A 22,384-nucleotide genomic window follows, 5' to 3' on the forward strand; every position below is an offset into this window, starting at 1 on the left:
TTACCTCTACACTCAATGGTGGAAGGAGGTAATGTTTTGATCCCAGCTTGTCTGTATGTCTGTTTGTCTGTTAGTCCACAAAATTCCAGACAAAGCTTGTAGTAGTGGTAGTTGTAGTGGTAGTGGTGATAACAGAAATTGTTATATAGAACTGAACTTATATTATTATTATATGCAGAAAATAACTTCATTTCTATATGCCCTGCAGTGGACAGGTTAATTGGTTTATGCACTGAAGGAGTCACCCTGGTGTGCACTGCTGTGTTCTGCCTCACTGAGTTGTTCAGGTATGATGTACTCAGCACAAGCTTCCGGTCGGCCCGGAGGTGGGGGTGCGGGGCCTGTCACGGAACGTCAAAACAAACGGCCTGCCGGGGCCGCCCAAATGTCGGGCGTGAGGGGCGCGTCCACTAATGGAACGCCTCTCGCTTCCCAGATCGAGGGCCACGTGGTCAGGAGAACCTCGTCCCTTCCGGTCACACTTTGCCTATCGGCCGGCCTCGAAGACCGAAATTGTGACGGTGTCACCCGAAAAATTTGAAATTACGAAATTTAAAAAAATTTGAAAAACAAAATTACGGAATTTCAAGTGGCCCAATATCTGAAAATGTTCGCAACATATTAATGTACATTTGTGCCAAATTTGGTGCTTGTATCACAAAATGCACAATTCTTTTGAATATTTGGGCTAAGCCGCCCCACTATACTTAAAAATTGAATTTGGATCCGGATGTGGACTTGCTTTTCACGGGCCCAGTCTAGTAATTCTCTTGTCACTTATGTCTCACGAGCTCACAGCAGTTCAACCCTTGCTGTCCCAGCCCTGGATTTTGACTCGGCTCCGGACCCAGATGCATCGCTGGGCCCGCCTGCCAGGAAACCGATTATCCTGGATCCCAACATGTCGCATGCAGACGCAAACGACTACTTAAAGGAAGTTTCTCTCTTTTTCATGGAATGTAAGGCTCTGACTGCTGGTCTTCCAGGCCACAGATCTAGGCCACGTGATACTGACGATGTTATGCTTTCCCCGGCAGAACGACGGCACATCCAAGGTCTTATGAACATGGAGATCGATTGAGCGCCGAAGATTCATAGGGACTGCGCCTGCGAACACTTGAGCGAGCTCTCGCTAGAGGAGGGTCCCGGCTGCACCTCCGTGGCCAAAGGGTGGGCCGGGAGACCTTCTCGAGTGTGGACCCCTGTGGGACCAGTCGTCTTCGTTGTGGATCTGACGCGCCATTGGATAAACATGTTTCTATGGCCAACACACACACACACACACACACACACACACACACACACACACACACACACACACACACACACACACACACACACACACACACACACACACACACACACACACACACACACACACACACACACACACACACACACACACACACACACACACACACACACGCGCGAATCGTCCTGCTGGGTGCTATGCGAGGTGCTTTGGGTGCGGGGCATGCCCACTGGGCCGCATTCGCGTGGTATTTTCATTGACTGTCTCCCTACCTTGATTTAATAAAGGCCCTTTTTTTGGCTCGTAGATAGCGTTGTATCTTTGATCCAAGAGGACGGTATGTGGGGGTTCAGACCCCCCCCCCCCCCACCTCCCTCCTTGTGTTCTATTATCGTTTGACCTATTACCAAGTATAAACAAGAAAATGTTCTGTTTTTGATTGATTTCTGTGTACTCATAATACTTTCATGTTCTTTGGAAACCTGTTATCCCAGTATTAGGCTAAAGATGTTGCTCAATTACCAAAAATAACTAATTTGTATGTGTTGCTTTGTAAACCTTATCCATTATATTTCCTGTTAAAGAATTAAGTTACTGTGATGGCATGTTCTCTTACTGTCGAAATATTCCTTACCTAAACTTGTTATAAAAAGTTATATGCTTTGTAAATCCAGACCCTGATGATATAATCCCTCTGTGAAGACCAACCTATCTTTCCCAGTCCCCCTTAAAGGACTGCGTTATATCACTTTCATGTTTAACATTTTTACGACCTGCTGAACTCTCCCCCAAAAAACCAGGACTCTGGAAAATCGTCAACATGTTGTTTGACCCTTTAATGACATTGGAGACCACCCTGTCTTTCCTTTGTCTCAAGAGCTAAAACCACACCCCAATATTCCCTTTATAAAATGAAAGGCTTGACCGAATTATTTCAGAGCATCATGTTGGAATCCTGGTCCTTGTGGGCCTCAGTTTAAGCATTTTGCTTTCCACAAGCTTGTGTGTTTGATGAATCAAATAAATATCTCAGTTGTTCCTTCTCCCAATCATGAGTCTTGATATCCGTGACTTGAGTCCTAAGTCACGGATCCATCATTGATTGCGGAAAGTATGGATAGACTGAAGGAAAAGATGAACAAGTGGAAGGAATGTATGGAGACAAAATGTCTGAAGGTGAATATCGGAAAGACGAAGGTGATGGCAAGTTGTAAAGCATGTGGTGAGGTGGAAAGAACTGGGAAGTGGCCATGCGCTGTGTGCAAGAAGGGTGTCGGAGTGAACTCCATTCAATGTACAATGTGCGCTGAGTGGGTTCATCAAAAATGTCGTGGTCTGAGAGGGTCATTAACCAGTGTGGCAGCTACATTCAAATGTAAGGTGTGCACAGAGGGAGCTGCAGATGGAGGAAAGGTTGAGTTGGATCTTGAAGACGGCATGAAGCTGGAGGGTGTGAAAACATTTTGCTTCCTCGGAGACATTCTGAATGGAGAAGGTGGATCAGACTCGGCAACGGTTGCTCGAGTGAGATGTGCATGGAAGAAGTTTCGGGAACTGAGTGGCGTACTGATGAGGAGGGGAGTGTCGTTGAAGCTGAAGGGAAAGGTGTATGCTGCATGTGTGAGAAGTGTTATGATTTATGGGAGTGAGACATGGGTAATGAACGTAGAGCAGCAATGAAGGCTGGAAAGGGTGGAAATGTGAATGGTTCCATGGATGTGTGGAGTGTCGTTGAGAGAGAGGAAAACAAAGGATGAATAGCAAAAGCTGATGGGAATAGAGCCTGTGATTGATGCTGTAAAGAGGAACAGGTTGAGATTGTTTGGTCATGTGTTGAGGAAGGATGAAGTGACTGGTTGAGAAGGAAATGAATGTAGAAGGAAGTGGAGAACAGGGAAGACCAAGAAAGACTTTGCTAAAGATGGTGGAAAAAGAAATGCGGGCAAGGGGGTTGACAAGGAGAGATGCAGAAAATCGGGTAAAATGGAGAAGATTGTCATGTGGACCACAAGGCTGACCCCCGCTCTTGCAGGGAAAATGGCCTTAAAATGCATGTTGCTGTTGTTGTATTAAGAGGTACTCTGCAATATATTATTACTTGCGAAAATCAATTTTTTCCGCAAGTATTAATATATTCCTGAGTCTTACAAAGAAGATCTTTCAAATATATTGGTTGGTCTTGTGCGTTATCCTGTCTGTCTGTCTGTATGTCAGTCGCCTACAGGTCACAATTTTCAATCGATCTTCGCCAAACTTCACGAAATGGTCGAATTGGTCATAACCAAGATGCCTATTGTTTTTGGGTCAAAAGGTCAATGGCAAAAGGTCACCAACTTTGTTAAATTTCTAAAATCCTCAATTTTCATCCAATTAACTTGAAATTTGAAGAGGATTTGCATATCTGGTCACTGAATTCAAACCCCAATTTGTTTTGAGGTCTACGTAGGCCAAACAATCAACATAGGCCAGATTTTTTTAAATCCTTAATTTTCATCCGATTGACTTGAAATTTTAAGAGAATTTGCATGTCTGGTCAATAAAGTCAACCACCAAGTATTTTTGAGGTCCACCTTGGTCAAAAGGTCAACATCGGCCAAATTTCTAAAATCCTCAATTTTTATCTGATCGACTTGAAATTTTAAAAGGATTTGCATACCAGGTCACTGAATCCAACCACCAATTACTTTTGAGGTCATCATAGGCCAACAACCTATTTTAGGGATTTCGCAAGAATCGTGCTGTGCACGACATAGTTCTTGTTTAATTTTTTTTTTACTTGATTTCAAGATGGCAGTCAAACCATATGACTGATGACATAATAGTTTGCAAATATTTTCCTCCCACTAGTATGTTCACATGTGTTTCAAGTTTTGTATGAATCTGATAGGCAGTTTCACTTTTTTTTTTTTTTTAGTTTTATTTTTAATCCAATAGGGCCACCAAATCACGTGACCCATGACATTTTTTTTTTCCGCAAACTTTTATCCCCATACCGAGGTGATCATATTTTTTTTAATTTCGCCTTTATCTGTTCAGCGGTTATGGAGATGTTTAAAGCTTATGACATAATAAGCAATGGCAATTACGTAACTTCACCTACACAATGCAAGTCAAAACTGCAAAAACAAAATTTATGATGCACCAAGCTAAATTAGTATCCACAATGAGTTAAAGTTTCGTGGAGCTAGCTAGAACAGTTTTGTCTGAATAATCTCCAGAAAATGTGTTACAAGAACAATAGGCTTCTAGTGGGAACCTCACAGGAATCCTGGTTAACCCGATACCATAACTGGTAACTTTAGTCAGCTTCACTATGTTAACAAATATAATTTCGTTCAAAATTTTTGGAGATTAGCAAAACTATACATTTTTGGAATCACCAGAGCATGGAGAATCCGCAAATCAATGTTGGCATTTGCACAGACACGTGCATGGCCGCCATTTTGGATTTTCAAAATGGCCACCATAAAATACATATTTTGCACGATCTCGGCTTCTAGTCAACCTAGAAACTTGATTAAATATGCTAATCCTATGTTTTCTGGGTTAAGGAATCCAATAAAGGACTCAAAATAGTGCTCAGGATTATAGAAAAGCAACAAACAAAGGCAATTGAAAGCCATTGTCTTTATATTTGTGATACAACTGTATTACATAATACATGATATTGCAAGTCCTTTGAAGTTATAGGTATGGGTTGATAAAGCAAGAAAGCAGCCTTGTTAGTATCAGATTGAACTATAAGTCCTATACACAGGATATACTCGGTCTACACCGTTCAGGAATATGCTTTTACAGATCTTCATCACTGTCCTGAGTGTCATTTTCGCAAAGGTGTCGACGCAAATGCTAACATTAATTTTTGGATTCCTCATGCTCTGAATATTCCAAAAATATAGTTTTGCTAATCTCCCAAAAAATTGAACGAAAAAACAGTGAACCTGACTACTTGGTACAGACAAAAAGAACCAATAACACCGTACAACTACGCAAAGTTATGTTATTGTAAAACAAAAATTCAGACAACTTATCATAATATACAGTTTCTGAAATAGTGGAGCATGACGCTCGAGTGTCCAGTTCCATTATGTCTGTGTGACCTACCGACCGTCACACTGAGTGTAACTGCGGGATTCAGCTTACGAAGAAGCGGCTCCGCTCGGGCTCGAACTGTGAAAAAGAGGAACACCGTCAAATAGGATTACAGGAAACCTTGGGTCTCATACAGAAGGCGTTTTATTCGTGGACTCCGTGAAACTACAACATGAGAAACAAACAGCAAATTACCAACAAATCTCCATTATTGCAGTTCACACATTCAGCTTAAATACAAACAATCATGCAGCAGTTTGTCGTTCTGCATGAGAAATGAGCAATGGCGAAACACAAACCATTTGCAAAGCATTTACCTCACAAAGCGGAAAATGTACATAAAATCAATTTCTTACAGCTTAAGCAGCAAATGTATTATGTATCAAAGAAACAAATTAAATTACATACCAACTTTGGATCCTCAGTTAATCTTTTTCAGAGTTCATTGTTTAACCTCTTCACACCGCGCCATGCGCTTTTCCGTTCCGTTACGCACGCTCCAGCTCGCCACAACATAAAATGTCTTAAAGACTTCTCCAGTTAAAAGATAAAAGATAAAATATATAACTAACTACGTAGCCTAATGGTGTTGGTGGATGTTACAAAACCGAGATACAAATTGCTGTTACGAAAAGCACAATGTGAACTACCGATAAAAACACGATACACACAGCCGCTACACCGCCACACCCACCAGTACGGCAAAAAAAACCCCAAAAATTAGATTGCCACGAACGAATGTGGTCGGCAGCCATTACACTCAGTATTAACAATAAAATGAGAATCTTCGAACAAACTTCTTCAGATGAGATCCGATCACGTGAACCTTCGTCACAGTTACATTCAGAGGTTTACAAAATCACCCGGAGGTTCCTCATCGTTATTGAATACTTCCTCTTTACGCGCATCGTATTCTTCCTCTTTGTAAGAAGATTGTTTGTGACGTCCACAATTTGTTTGATCAAAGTGCGAAAACAAAAATTAAGATAAAGAAGAAGCAGGGACTGCTTCCCGGTTAGAATGAACCACGTGCTAGTAGGCTATGAGCCGAGGGGTCGACCATGCTCAATCAGAGGGAGGATGGCTAACAGTTATTTTTGGCAAGGCCAAGGTCCCTAGTGCTGAAAAAAATGTGATAGCAGTGTGAAACTCTTAGCCGTATCTGTGTTATCATCACATTTGTCAGATCACCCATTTATCGCTTTTCGGGTCATTTTTCCCGCTTAAGATTTAGGGGGTGGGGTTAGTTTTTTGGCTCTCAAATAATATCACGTGTATATATCAGCTAGTGTGGTATATCAGGTAAAAGGTTATTGAATTACCTTTCAAATGATGTATAGAAAGTGCCTGTGTGATCTATAGTAACCTCTTTATAATGATTATTAAAACATAATTATTTCCACCAACTCTCAAAACTTCATCACAAAATCCCCAATTTTAGGAACAAAAATAGGCAAAAATCAAAAGGAATGTAAAAGGTATGTTTCGATTTGAGACACACATACAGTATAATTAGAGTCAATATCCTCACACATATGATCATGATGTGCAATGAAATTCAATGCAATATGTGTAGACATGCTAATACGAATGTTGTCATCAATGTCAATATTTTCATTATATTTTAGGTGATTTGCAACCATGACAGCGGTGCACGACATCTAATGTATTTCTCTTTGTAGATTTGTTGGTGCAGAATACATTTTTAAGCAACTATAGCAACTGATGCTAATTTGTAGTAGTGGTGGTGGTGGTGGTCTCATTCGATATTATGTGTCTTTCCAGGTGAGACGGTGGTGGTGATATTGGTGGTGGTGAAACAGAGTGTACCGCAGATAGACAATTGAACAAATACTTGCAATGGAGATTGCGATCACTCAGAAAGTTCTCAAGGACGTTTGTATCATTCATAAGCTATCGTTAGATGTCAAACCAGAAGATCCGCTCATAAGCCCTCAAACATTCGATTCGTGGACTACATTGCTGGATGCGGCCAAAATACGGAACCATGCACCCATTCTCGACCTTGCTCAGTCGCTGCCAGAGAAGGAGATTCCCCGAGTATTCTACCACAGGCAGTGCAGGAGCATGTTCACCATGAAGCGAGATTTGGAAGCACTGAAACGAAAAGCTGAATCCAATTTAACCGACGATGCTGCTGCAACATGTTCAGCGAGCAAGAGACAAGCCAGAAGGGCATCTTCGGAATCACGCATCTATGAACCGGATTGTATATTCTGTGGAAAGACCAAGTGGTGCAAGGGAACGTCATCCCGTGAAAAGTTGAGCAAGGCTGTTGATCTGAGAGCAGATGAAACACTGCGAAACAGCGCCGTGCATAAATGTGACACGAAAATCATGGCTGCCACAAGTAGAGACATTGTGGCAGCTGAAGCACGATACCATTTCTCTTGCTACAGAAGTTACACGAGACCAAGCACTAAAGATGCACATGACAGAAACACGGCCGCCACAAACGAATCTGACTACACTGAAGAAGAAGCATACAATGAGTTGCTAGTATACATCCGGAACCATATAATCCCGAATAAGGAAATTGTTAGGATGACAACGCTGGTAGAGCACCTACAATCGATAATGACATCAAGAGGGTTGCATGGGATAAGAACTGCTACAAGAAAAAACCTCGCACGGAAACTGGAAACTGATCTTGGAAATAGCGTTCACATCTTTCAAGACAACAGTGGAAAACTGATTGTCGTACCTGATAATGTAACACTACAAGATGCTGTCAAAGAAATACAAACACTTAAACAACAACTGAGCATTTGGAAAGTGAAATCATCAAACATGTCCAAAGTCATTGATCAGACATCGACACACATCAGATCGATGATAAGGAAGGATAACAAACCAACTCCATGGCCCTATCATCCAGCCGACGTCGACAATGACTCTTTCGTCGTTCCCGTCTATCTCCAGCGCTTTATGCTTGGCCTCTTGACTGGAGATCCGGAAAACGAGCTTCCATCAAACAGGGTCATCATGCTGATGCAATCTTTCAGCCAGGACATTATCTATGCAGTGAGCTGTGGACAACAAAAGCCTCCGAAACACATGTTGCTCCCATATGCAGTTAAGACTCTCACAGGGAACGTAGAACTAATTCGCACATTGAACCATCTTGGACATGCAATATCCTACACTCAACTGGAGGAAAATGACACTGCAGTATGTCTTCAAAAACTTGCAGCAAACTTAAATGAGCAAACAGTCCTACCAAGCAGCATCCAGCCGTATGTATTCACAAACTTGGCATGGGATAACATTGATAGACTGGAAGAGACGCTGACCGGGAAAGGAACAACACATCGAGTCAATGGCATTGCAGTGCAGGCCAAAATGTATGGACCACACCTTCCAAAGGAGCCACTTCCGAAGATCGAGAAGCTCAAGCAAAGAACAGTCTGCATAACAGAAGAAACACTGCCTGTCTACATTGCAGGTGAACGTGTTGGGCATCATCCACTACAAACATTATCAACAGCTGCAGCGGAAAACAGGATGGCTATGGAAGTTGCTCAAATCAAGAATCTTCTTTGGGTCATTGCCCGTCAGGTGGACCCAGTAACACAAAAAACAACAAGTTGGACAGGATTCAACATCACCGTCAGGGCATCTATCAGCGTCTCTCAGGATATTGTTAGATATATGCCTACAATAAATGCACCAGCTACAGAGATGTCCACAGTCGCAGAAATCTTGAAGCAGTATGAAAGCGTCCGACAGATCCTACACTTGCAGGACATCGTCGTCGTCATGGATCAGGCCCTGTATGCTAAGGCTGCCGAGATCGTCTGGAAACACACAGACACATATGCTAACATCGTACTTCGCCTCGGCACGTTCCACACAATCTGCAATGTGATGTCGATTCTTGGTGCTCGTTTCCAAGATGCTGGTCTTAGAGACTTTTGCATCGAAACAGGGATCGTCGCAGAAGGCTCACTCAATCGGGTTATGGAGGGGAAGATGTACAACCAAGCAGTCCATGTACATAAGAGCATCTACGAAGCATTCATGAGGCTTGCGTGGATTGAATTTCTCCCTTGGTTGGAAAAGATGCGACCAGAGGCAACACAGACGGTCACTACGTTGTTAGCAGAAGTTGCTGAATTGGGACAAGATGAGAGCCAGTGGAACAACCTGTTGGAAGATCAATCGTGTGAAGAAGTTCAGGCTGTTTGGAAGCAATTCCTGCATCACCTTCGTCATGATAATGGTGAATTGTCGTCATTCTGGATGTCGTACGTGGATATCGTTGAAACGGTCTTGCTTGCTCTACTGCGCGCTTCCCGAGAAGGTAATTGGCCATTACATCTATCTGCTATCCAAGCCATGATTCCTTGGTGCTTCGCATATGACAAAATCAACTATGCACGGTATTTATCAGCATACTACGCACAAATGACAAACCTTCCAACGCAGCACCCTGGCATCTTCCAAGCGTTCTCGGATGGGTACTTCTCAGTTCAAATGTCAAAAAGCAATCCGTTTGGACGCATTCCAGTTGACCAAACTACTGAGGTCACTGTCAACAAAGACACACAGACACCAGGTGGCACTACCAGGTTCAACTTGAAATCTGGAGCAGTGAAGCGCTACTATGTCACATCCGAACACAGGAGTGCGTTTCTCCGCCAGATGAGGGAAATGGTGAATGTGAACAACACACACATACAACACGCGGATCTGCAGCAAACACGGATCAAGAAAGATGAGGACGCTGTATCATCACTGATAACTCTGATCCAGAGTTGGGTGAACGCATTCACTATGGCCAGCTCTCTCATCAGTATTTCCACTGCACGCGCAGCCCCTCCAAATATTGCCAAGGATCTGGAGAAAGCATGGGAAGTCGGACACAAGTGCTACACAAACTTCAAGCTTGAGCGACTTGAGAGCACCCCACCAATCAAGAAATTCCACGACCCTTTGCAACTGAACAAGCTGAAGACTTTCAGCAACCTCACTAAGAAGAAGGAATGCAGAAGCAATGGCAGGGCAGTAATTCTTCAAGCAGACAGAGCTCTATTTGGTAGAATTATCGTGATGGCACAGGGCCGAGATATTCACATGGCAGAGGTGCTATCTCATCCTCTCGGTCCCTTGCCATGGGCCCTGGCGACACCCGAAGGCCTTCTACGGAAAACCAACAAAGCTGCCCTAGCCACGGCCTTGCAAAGGACTGTGACCCCGGCTGAAAGGATACCCGACAATTCGGCAACAATTATTGACGGGATGCTCCTTATACAGAAGGTGGCAGGTGATCAAACTACATTTGCCGAAGTGGCCATGATTGTCCTATCCATGGCCCTGAAGGATGGATGCAGTAGCCAGAGGATCGATGTCGTCTTTGACACCTACAAGGAGACTTCCATCAAAAACAGCGAACGGTTAACCAGGGGGGAAGAACTTGGACTTGAGCTGAAAAACATCATGGCATCTCAAATTGTAAGGCAATGGCGCAAGTTTCTCAGCTATGTTGGGAACAAGTCAAGTCTTATCATGTTCCTGGTCGAAGAGTGGAAGAAACCAGAGTACATCAGACGCCTACAGGGAAAGGTTCTCTTTGTAACATGCGATGACAAGTGTTATCAGATCACATCTGATGCTAGCCAAGAAGTAGTGGCCCTGGAAAGCACACACGAGGAAGCAGATGGTCGTCTGTTCTTGCATGCTGCCCATGCTGCCGCACATGGATACCAGTCTGTGCTTATTAGCTCAGATGACACCGACGTACTTGTCATTGGCTTGGCATTTCATACCAAGATTCATGCCAAGTTGTTTCAGAAATGTGGCACCAAAGCAAGGGCTAAAATCCTAGACATAGGGAAAATAGGAAAGTCAGTCGGCACAAATGTATGTCAGGCCCTAATTGGAATGCATGCCTATACCGGATGCGACACAGTCAGCACGTTCGCTGGACGAGGAAAACTGACTGCACTAAAACTCATCAGAACCAACAAAGATGTGCAGGATGCATGTACACAGCTGGGAGAGGACTGGGACGTCAGTGAGGAACTGATGGATAATTGGAGAACTTCACTTGTCTCATGTACGCACCGAAGTCGGGGACAGTGAAGGTGAATGACTTGAGATATCACCTGTTCTGTGCCAAGAGGGGAGAGATCGACAGTCACCAGCTACCTCCGTGCAAAGACTGCTTAACCAAACATGCACAGCGAGCCAACTATCAAGCCGCTATTTGGAAGAGGAGTCTCAAGATGGATCCAGCAGTACCGAGTCCAATCGGGAAAGGATGGCACTGGGATACCCAGGATGGTCGCGTGCAGCTGGCAGTCGACTGGATGCAAGGACAGCCCGCACCACAGGCGGTTCTGGATTTACTGGCATGCACCTGTTCGAAAAGATGCACACTACCCATGTGTGTCTGCATGGCCAGTGGTTTGAAGTGCACAGACATGTGCAAACTCACCACATGTGACAACCAGAGAGTGTATGGTGAGAGTGATGACAGTTCGGCAGAAGACGATGAAGAAGACGACGACGATGACGAGGATAACTTCTGAATTGTAGAACCGTATGGAGAAAGATCATGTACATATGTGTAACAAATATGGTGTACGCTGAATTGATAACTCGTGTACTTTATGGTATGATGTCTATAAATATATGTTGCTTAAATAGAAAGTACATTGTTTTCCTTTGGTTTACTTTATGTATAGCTGGTAATATAAGAGAACCATACAACACTACAAGACTAAAAACGTTTGCATGAATATGATGTAAATTATCTCGCCAAGTTAGGGTACATCAGGATACATACATATACATGGAGTAGGTTAATCATCACATGCATCATACGTCTGTGGTATATTCAAGAACACCACATACAGTTTGGTCATAATGCCTTCATATTTTTAGAATTAGACATTTCTGACACCAATTTCAGTACTTTTTGGCCTATATATGGCTGACATCCCAATATTATATATACTATTTTTAGACCAATAATGGTATACAAACTATATGGTGAGAGTATAGTTTGCTGTCGGTCGGTCAAAAATCGTAAAATGTAAATCAATATATCATAAGAGCGGAAAGATATACATTTATGGATTTTAGGTCATGGTTACAGCAACTACTGTATATTGGATTTTCTCATCTTTATCAAGGTGTATGAGATTTAAGGCCCAAATTTGACTTTAATCATACTGTGTGTTTCTCAAATTCAAAAATTCATTTAATATCCGCCAAACTGAATTTTTGCCTAATTTTGTTTTCATTGGGGATTTTGTGATAAATTTTTGAGAGTTGGCAGAAATAATTATGTTTTAATGATCATAAAGAGGTTACTATATATCACACAGGCACTTTCTATACATCATGTGAAAGATAATTCAATTACCTTTCACCTGGTATACAACACTAACTGATACATATAGGAGATATTATTTGAAAGCCCCAAAACGAACCCTACCCCCTAAATCTTAGGCGGAAAAATTACCGAAAGCGTTATTGGGGTGGTCTGACAAATGTGATGATAACACAGATACGGCTAAGTGTTTCACACTGCTATCACATTTTTTTCAGCACTAGGGTCCCTGGCCTTGCCAAAAATAACTGTTAGCCATCCTCCGTCTGATTGAGCATAATGTCGAAAATTTGAGGGTCTGGCTCATAGCCTATAGTGAGCGCTGCTCTGTCCGCAATTGCGGATTAACGCACGTGCATAATGGTCACGTGCCCAAGGGTCAAATTCAATGACGTCATGCAATCAATGCAACCCGAGATCACGAGAGATGAGAGATGAGAGATAACGCGAGACCGATCGTGGTCCACAATGTTTCGAGATGAGACCGAGGGTGGGTCTCACTTTACCCACAAAACACAGCACCTTGTGAGTGGTGATAAACACAGCGTAAAGGGAATGATCCATCTCGAGGAAAGAAAGCAGTGTCACGTGCTTAATCGATTTTTTAAAATGTTTTTTACTTGATGTTTAACTGGACGAGACTATTATAAAATTAAGGGGTGAAGTTAGTATTGGTAAAAAATCAGGTTTAGTGGAATAATGAATAACTCATTGAATGCATACAACTGCAACAATAATCACATTTAAATTCAATACTTGCTATTGTTAATGCAAATCGATGTTGTTTACCAAATGCACATAATAATATATTGTACAATGACAAAAGAAGGTTCATTAGGAAATGGAATAACCCGTGAATTCGGCGGAACGTTGCGGTTTTTAAAATCAGAAACAAACTTCCCGAGGATGATGATGCACCCAAACTTCCCGAGGATGATGATGCACCCAAACTTCCCGAGGATGATGATGCACCCAAACTTCCCGAGGATGATGATGCACCCAAACTTCCCGAGGATGATGATGCACCCAAACTAACCGAGGATGATGATGCACCCAAACTACCCGAGGATGATGATGCACCCAAACTTCCCGAGGATGATGATGCACCCAAACTTCCCGAGGATGATGATGCACCCAAACTTCCCGAGGATGATGATGCACCCAAACTTCCCGAGGATGATGATGCACCCAAACTTCCCGAGGATGATGATGCACCCAAACTTCCCGAGGATGATGATGTAACCAAATGACCCAAACGGTGATGAAAAGCGAAACATAGCTCAACTAGAACAGCACTCGGTGGAGAGCACACCTGCACCAGGTGAACGGTTTCTGTTTTGTTCGGTCGGACACAAATATCTCGGATCTGGATCCCACTTGAACCAAAACCGAATCTCTTGTTCTTGTGTCTTCCCCAACTCATGAACCAAGTTTTGTAAAAATCCGTCTCACAAGTTTCTCACATCTCGTGTTATATATCGGTTTTTGTCCGATCTCTCAATGGTGAGGAATCTTTTTAAAATGCTCAGATCCAGAAACGGATCCAGATCTTCACCAAAGTCAAATCATTTCTTCATTTCTTTCACAATAACACACAAGATCAACCAAAATAGTTGAAAAATCTTCGATTTGGCAAGAACTAAAAAGTTTCTAATAAACACACCAATGAAAGTTCTGGAGTGTATTCATGACTAATCAGCTCTTCCTATTCCTCGTCCATGTAATCCTCGATCCCCCCTCAGGAGACAAGCGTAGGGCTCCCCCTTCCCTTGAAAACCCCCAAATCAAATTTGCTATTTGACTTGATCCGTTAATTCACCCCAGATCCACTTTTTTTTGAAATCCCGACTTCTTTCTTTCCTGGAAGTTCTCGCAGTGTCCATGTGTTTTTGACCTTTCCCACCCCTCCCCCGCCTTCCCATGCCTCCTCCCCCAAGGCCTCTCCCTCCCACAGATCTTCCGTTGTCCCTGTTCTCTGTTATTGTACTTGTGTGCTTCCCCTCTCTATCTCCCCATCTTGTCTCCCGCTCCCTTTATTGTATGTTTTGTGTGTCCATTTGTCTTTTTTGTGATTGATGTTAGCTCTTTCACGAGCTTCGATCTTGTATACAAAAAAACAAAAACAAAACTATTGGTGATAATATCGGCCTCCGATGGGCCCAAACTGTTGGGTCCTAATAAACCTATTAAGTTGGCGGGACTTATCAAAAAATAATTCGGCGACGTTTTGAATGCTAAAAAGTTGAGATCTGGCGATTTATTAATTTAATTGGGAAAAATGCCAGGGGAATAAAAAGGCCACGTTATATGGTATGTGCTATGTGGCAAACTGTACAAAAGAAGGGACATTCAAAACTAGAACAACACTCTTCGACGTCACGACGTCGACCGATTTGCCTCTGCCCACATTATTACGTCATTGTTCTACTTGTCGCAAGTTTGCTTTAAATCCATTTAGCTGTTCGAAAGTTATCACATTTTTACCTGACATGACGTCTGACCTTTGACCTCTTGACCCCAAAATTTAATCAGTTCATGTTTACATAATTATACATACCTGCATCAAGTTTTAATTTAAATCCCTTCAGCTGTTCACAAGTTATAGACCTATTACAGACTTTGACCTCTTGACCACAAAATTTAATCAGTTTATCTTTACATCATTATACATTGCAGAACCAAGTTTGAATGAGATCACTTCCACTGTTCTCAAATTATAGACATATTACCGACTTTGACCTCTTGACCCCAAAATCGAAACAGTTCATCTGCACATCATTCCACATAAGTGTACCAAATTTGGTCAGAATCCCATCACTGGTTCACAAGTTGTCGCGATAACAGGATTTTTACCTAACATGACCTCTGACCTTTAGCATTTGACCTCGTGACCCCAAAATACAATCAGTTCATCTTTACCTCATTATACATACCTGCACCAATTTTGACAAAGATCCCTTCAGCTGTTCTCAAGTTATCGCGGGAACGAATACCTATCACGGATGGACGGACGGACAGACTGACAGCCGGACGGACAACAAGAAAACATAACGCAGAAGGATGGACAACCTGAAAACATAATGCGGACGGACAACCTGAAAACATAATGCCTCGGCAACTTCGTCAACGGAGCCATAAAAATCTCGTGTGCATACTGGTCTACCCTCGTGTTCTAAGGAGGAACCAAGGAATACTCCAGAAAATTTCATTTAAAGGGGCGCTCTACATCTGGTAAATAAAATACATTCACTTCTTCATGCAGCTGCAATAATTAAATTGGGAGGTGGGGGCATTTAAAAAGATTTTCTTTCACATCTTCATGCCAATTTTTTTTTGGAATCGCTTACACATTTGAAACAAAAACATACTTCTTGTCATTGGTGTTTGTGCAGTCAAAAGGCAGATTTATATTTAAATTTACAGATGATCACACTTTTCATAGCAGAATGGTCGAGTCTGCTACTTTCAGTGGTGAAGGAGAAAATCTTGAATTTATATAGACTGGCCTTACTCATTCCACCTGTTTTTAAGCCTAACTCAAAGTGCTGCCATACCTGCACCGTACTTTCAGCAGCTATTTGTGTTCTACAGTGTTCACGTACATAATTCAATTGAAATAAAATAAAGATTTTAAAGACGTAGAAAATTTTTTCCGGAATTTTACCGCCGTTGATGCAGCGTCTTTTACAATTTACACCACCTTATTGAACAGGTTACATTCGTTTTTTTTGTGCCTGTTTGTTTGTGTCCTTCATGACATCCTTAAAATCAGGAAAGTTTCCTGTTTGGAATGATTTTAGGTTTTCCTTGACTGCCAGACAGTAAAAAAAACTTCTCCCCTCTCTGCGATTGCGCGATCGGGACAAATTCAGAGCCAAAGTTCTGCTAAACTTGCAGGTTCGTTTTCCGATTCATGTTCAACATACAACATTCAATTGAAATTAAGTTGTTCCTCGATCATAAAGTGACGTCTGTTGACAGACAGACAAAATGAATTCATTGATTAATCCCGCTTTTCGCTTTAAACGTGTGGGGTAAAGAACTTGGCTAAAACCCAAAAAAGCCCCCGGGATCTCTGAGGACCCCGGACTAGATGAGATGCCCTCCACGTGGGAACTCTCGGTGGATGCCCCCGGATCTCTCAGGATCCCGGAGTAGATGGGTTCCAGTCCACGTGGGACCTCTCTGTGGGTGCCCAGAGCATGCGGGATCACATCCGTAGAACTCACGGCCTCTTCGCGAACCCCCTTTTAATGAAATTGAGACACTTTTAACGAAACTCATTCTTGCATATTGGCATAAAATAAAATAATAAAATTTATACAGTTTTGTGTATATTATACAGTATATTAGTGTATAATATACACAACAATGTGTAAAATTATACAGTATATTAGTGTCATCTACCATATAAAACACAATGTGTGTGTGTGTGTGTGTGTGTTTGTCCCCCTTCAAAAGGCTAGATTTTAAGGGCTTTTAGTTGTGCTTTAGCAGGGATTTGAGTGGGGGGAGGGGGGAGGTTAAGTGGAAATCTTTGAACATGACTGTGTCCACCGGTTTAAAGACCTAGAAGACTCTGAGGACGCAAAAGACCCCAAGGACCAAGAAGGCCCCAAATACCCAAAATACTCTGTAGACTGTTAAAGCCACAAAATATAATGAAGACCTAGAAGACCCCAAGGACCCAGAAGACCCCAAGGACCCTTAAATACCCAAAAGACCACAGAGACCCAAACGTCCCCAAGACCCTTAAAGACCCAAAAGACCACGAGGATCCAAAAGACCCAAACAACCCCAAGGACCCAAATGATAAAAAGGACCCAACAGACCCCAAGGATTCTGAAGAACGCCAAGTACTCTGAACATCCAAAATCCCCCAAACACCCAAAATACCCCAAAGACCCAAAAGACGGAAAAGACCCTGAAGACCCAAAATTTTGGTCGGACTCAAAGACCCAGAAGACCCAATAGACCCCAAACACCCAAAACACCCCAAGACTCAAAATACTCTGTAGACTGTTAAAGACACAAAAGATAATGAAGACTTAGAAGACCCCAAAGACCCAGAAGACCCAAAGGACTCTGAAGACTCAAAATACCCCAAAGACCAAAAATACCCCAAAGACCCAAAGGACCCCAAAGACTCAAAAGTCTGAAATGACCCTGGAGACCCAATAGACCCCAAAGATTGTGAAGACCCTGAGGATCCAAAAGACCCAAACAACCCCAAGGACCCAAATGACAAAGAGGACCCCAAAAGACCCCAATGACTCAGAAGAACCCCAAGGACTCTGCAAATCCAAAATACCCCGAAGACCCAAAATACCAAAAAGACCCAATGGGCCCCAAACACACAAAATACCCCAAACACCCAAAATACGCTGAAAACCAAAAAGACTGAAAAGACCCTCAAGACCTATGGACCCAAAATACCCAAAATTTTGGAAGACCCAAAGACCCTAAGACCTCAAGGACCCAGAAGACCCCGAAGACCAAATAGACCCCAAAAACCCAAAACACACAAAGACCCAAAATACCCTGTAGACTGTTAAAGACACAAAAGGCCATGAAGACCAAGAAGTCCCCAAAGGCCCAAAAGACAGAAAAGTCATTGAAAACCCAATTGACCCCAAACACCCAAAATACCCCAAATACCCAAAAGACCCCGAAGACTCTTAAATACCCAAAAGACCAGAAAAACCCAAAATACACTGAAGACCCCAAATTCCCCAAAGACCCATAAAGACCCCGAAGACCCAAAAGACTGGAAAGACCCCAAGACCCTTAAAGACCGAAATGACACCAAAGACCCAAAATACACAAAATACCACTAAAGACCCAAAAGACCAAAAAGATGCAAAAGACCCCCAAAGACCCTCAAATACCAAAAGACCACGAACACCCAAAAGACCCTGAAGACCCCAAAAAACCCAAATACCCTAAAATATCCAGAAGACCCAAAATACCCCAAATATCCAAAAGACCCCAAAGACCCTTAAATATCCAGAAGACCCAAAAAACCCAAAATACCCCAAAGACCACAAGACCCTTAAAGACCCAAAAGACAACAAAAACCAAAAAGGCCCTGAAGAACCAAAATTCCCCCAAAACCCACAAAGACACCAAAGACCCAAAACACTGAAAAGACCCCAAGACCCTTAAAAACCCATAAACACCCCAAATACCCAAAACACTGAAAAGACCCCAAGACCCTTCAATATCAAAAACGCCACCAATACCCAAAATACCCCAAAGACCCCAAAAGACCCTGAAGATCCAAAGACCCCAAATACCCTTAAATACCCAGAAGATACAAAAGACAATAAAAATTATAATACCCCGAAGATCCAAAAGACCCAGAAGACCCTTAAATACCTCAAGGACCCAAAATATCTGAAAGACCCTTAAAGACCCAGAAAACCGAAAAGTTCCCAAAGACTGAAAAGACCCAAAAACCCAAAAGACCCCAAAGCCCCCAAATATACCAAAGACCCCCAAAAAATCGAAAAGACACAGAAGCCCAAAAAGTCCCTGGAAACCCAAAATACCTAGAAAACCCTTAACAACCCCACAGAACCAAACAATCTAAAACACCAAAAAAGACCCTTAAATACCCTGAGGACCCAGTGGAACCCAAAGACCCAAAATACCGAGATGACTGAAAAGACCCGAGGACCCCAAAGAGGCAGAGGACCCAAAGAACTCAAATGACCTAAAAGACACTGAAGACCCAAAGGAACAAGAAGATCCCAAGGATGCAAAAGAGCTTGAGCACCCAAAAGACCCAAATTAACCAGAGGACCCAAAAGACCCTTCGGACTCTGAAGACCCAAAAGAAGAGTAATTATGTCTCTTACATTGGAATTGTAGACCGTGGCTTGCAAACCGAGCCTCAAGGTCGGTGTATGGAAGCGTTTTTTTTGAAATCACAATAAATACAAGGCACGGGTAGGTGACATTCGCTGGACGTGACGTGCAAAGTGCTCAGAGTAAAACGAGTGTTCGTTTTCGTCTGTCGGATGTCTTATAAATAAAGAAGATGCAAGCACACCTGACACGAGGCCCAGACTTAGAACTTCGGCATGCTCACGCCGCTGTACCGTCAAAGACTGTTCCAACCCGTCATTTTTGACGTGCTTTACACCCGTTAAAAAAGAAAAGACATAAAAGACAATGGACAAAATAACATTTATTTAATGGTAAACTCGACCACATTCAAAGTCTGTATTTTATCTTGTTTGTAATCTCAATAACATCAACTAATCACAGATTTAGTGTTGAGTTATTTGTATGTAAAAGTAATCAGGCTACAGATTCGTTTGAGCATTACAGTCAAACAAAATAGAACATAACCGTGTATAAACAAAGGAACACGATTAACAATAAAACAGGTAATCATAATACAACCTGTAATGTCACATTTCAAAATGAATGTCGTGTACAGTTTTCAATTCCAGCACAAATACATGAAGTGGAATTCAACACAAGCAAGGAAATTCCAAAATGTCAATAACTCCAAACTGACAGGATGAACCCCTTTTTCATTCATAGTCCTTGATCAGATCGAGAGGGTGTTCGTGTCAGACATCTACTTCCGGATCCTCCAGGTCCTGCATCGTCACTGAGTGAGCTTCAGACGTCTCGTACTTCTTTATCCTGTAGTCAAACGCCAGTCTTTCTTTCATGGAGCACCACTCGATGAAGGCCGTCTCAGAGTCAAGGTTTTGGAAGTGAGAGGTTTCGGAGTTCAAAGTTATCAACCAATCAACATTCTCAACTCTCAAGGGATTCCTATTGTCTGTTTTTATTGCTTTGTACTTCAGAATACCACGGTCACCATCAACAGAGGTGACTGGAACGGTGAGACCGACAGTCACAAGCCGAGTCACATTGGGATTATCACCTGGGTTTGTCTTCAGGAACCGTTAATAAAACTCCTGCGTTCACCTGTACTTGGAAAACAACGTCGTGCAACGATGTCCACTCCAATCTTACTGCCTCGGGATCAATCAATATGTTGGCATTTTTCCAATTCAAGATCATTCCTCTTCCGCAGAGTTCAACAAGTCCGTCAATCTCGCCATTGGCTTCTTCTCCGGTTATCGCATTGGCTTCTACTTTTCATTGGAGAAAAGACGTTAAAAGGACTCATTATATCTTTGTCTGGAAAAGTTGTTTCCGGCCTGGTTGTTTCCGGCCATTGGCTTCTTCTTTTCATTGGAGAACAGACGTTAAAAGGACTCATTATATTGTTACGGACGCGGGTTTTTGATGTTATATTGACCGAGCGGTGGTGTATTTAACCGCATCCGAACAGTTACTCCCCGATTAGAACCCGATTTCACCCGACGTTGACCAGATCGCCCCACAGATATTCAATCGGGAAATCTCTAAAGCGACCGCAAGAGAATGAAAAAGAAGAAGAAGAATACGGAGGAAGAACAGATTTATTATACACACACAAGCAATGGATGGAAGAAGCAGTAACACAGCGAATCGTTAACTTACACTATTCATTTTTACTTAACCCCAAGACAACGAGCAGGACAGACGACGTTCACACTTACACGGGGGGATATTGCAGGCAGGTAGGGCTTGAGATGGATTGCTTGAGAGGGAGGCAAGGTCGGGAGGCCGCAGCTCACAATGCCTCGCGGTTTTGGCGGGAAACCCTCCGTCGCGTATCCACTGCGGTAGGCGTCGCGCGCTGGTTCGGCACACCTGCTCCTCTTCTTGTGTGGAGCCGTCTCCCTCCTTTCAGTGCGTCTCTCCAAAGCTGGTTTCCTTGCCGAGTACCTCTCCTCTTTGGCTTGGAGCGTTTCGCATCTCACCGCTCCTCTTCGTGCCGCCTCTTTGCTCCTCCCAGGTTATCTGATGAAGCAGTCCCTTACAGTCGCTTTTATCACCTCGGGCGGAATCAAGCCGCCGGCTGCGAGGGCACGCCTACCGGGTCACTCACCGCGGTGCTGATTGGCCGTTAGGGCCGGTTCACTCCTTCCCTCCTATGACGAGGTGGAGACACGCCTTTCTTCTCCAACCCTACCTCGTGGCCAATGGTGGTTGAAGAAAACCGACCAAAATGCGGAAGGCAAATGGAAGGGAGGTTTTGGGGAAATTGGAAGGGCCTACGCTTATTTTGTTTGATACAATGCAAAGTCAATCTAGTGGGAAACACATATTTAGCCGACATGGAATAAGGAAATACACTATTTAAAAAGATATATCGTGACCTGCGTGTAAGTTTCATGGAATTAACTAGGAGGACGGCTGCGACCATTATTTACATTAACAGGGTGTCACCATACTTTTGTAACGTTCACATTGTAACGTTTTCACATTCGTTACACTTCCTCCAAAATTGTTACACTTCTCAAAAACCGTTACACTTCTCAAATTCGTTACACACTTCTCAAAATCGTTACAATATCTTTGTCTGGAAACGTTGTTTCCGGCCTGGTTAAAATGTCACCCAGAAACAAGTCCCTTGTGGTTTGAAACTTGGTGCGCTCTTTGACAGAGTCATTGATATTCTGGATTCACAATTCCGTTGAACCAGAGTCTGGTGGCAGCTCAGGGAAGACGTTCTTCAGCTTCCTCATGCAGGCCCATTTCATGTGAAGCAAGGACTGCAAAACAAAGATCCACGTGTCGACCTGCTTCTTCAGCTGCTGGCAACT

The 22,384-nt window shown here is 42.9% G+C and overlaps 1 protein-coding gene across 7 annotated transcripts in view; it reads right to left on the reverse strand.

The window, feature by feature from the left end:
* The window catches only part of LOC144888224 (uncharacterized), a 56,045-nt gene extending 50,187 nt beyond the window's left edge, over positions 1–5,858 (reverse strand). For 4 of the 7 annotated variants that reach the window (XM_078770647.1, XM_078770648.1, XM_078770649.1 and 1 more), the window contains exons 1-2: positions 5,753–5,855; positions 5,357–5,422 (exon numbers count right to left, since the gene is read on the reverse strand). The gene's annotated coding sequence lies outside the window, so the exon portion shown is untranslated. Of the gene's footprint in view, positions 1–5,356; positions 5,423–5,752 lie in introns of all 7 variants that reach the window. The other 3 variants (XM_078770646.1, XM_078770645.1, XM_078770650.1) reach the window with 2 other exon arrangements.
* Positions 5,859–22,384: the final 16,526 nt, after the last annotated feature.

This window comes from Myxine glutinosa, chromosome 1 (assembly GCF_964187855.1).
Source record: "Myxine glutinosa chromosome 1, kmMyxGlut1.1, whole genome shotgun sequence".
In the NCBI taxonomy this organism is placed as follows: Eukaryota; Metazoa; Chordata; class Myxini; order Myxiniformes; family Myxinidae; genus Myxine; species Myxine glutinosa.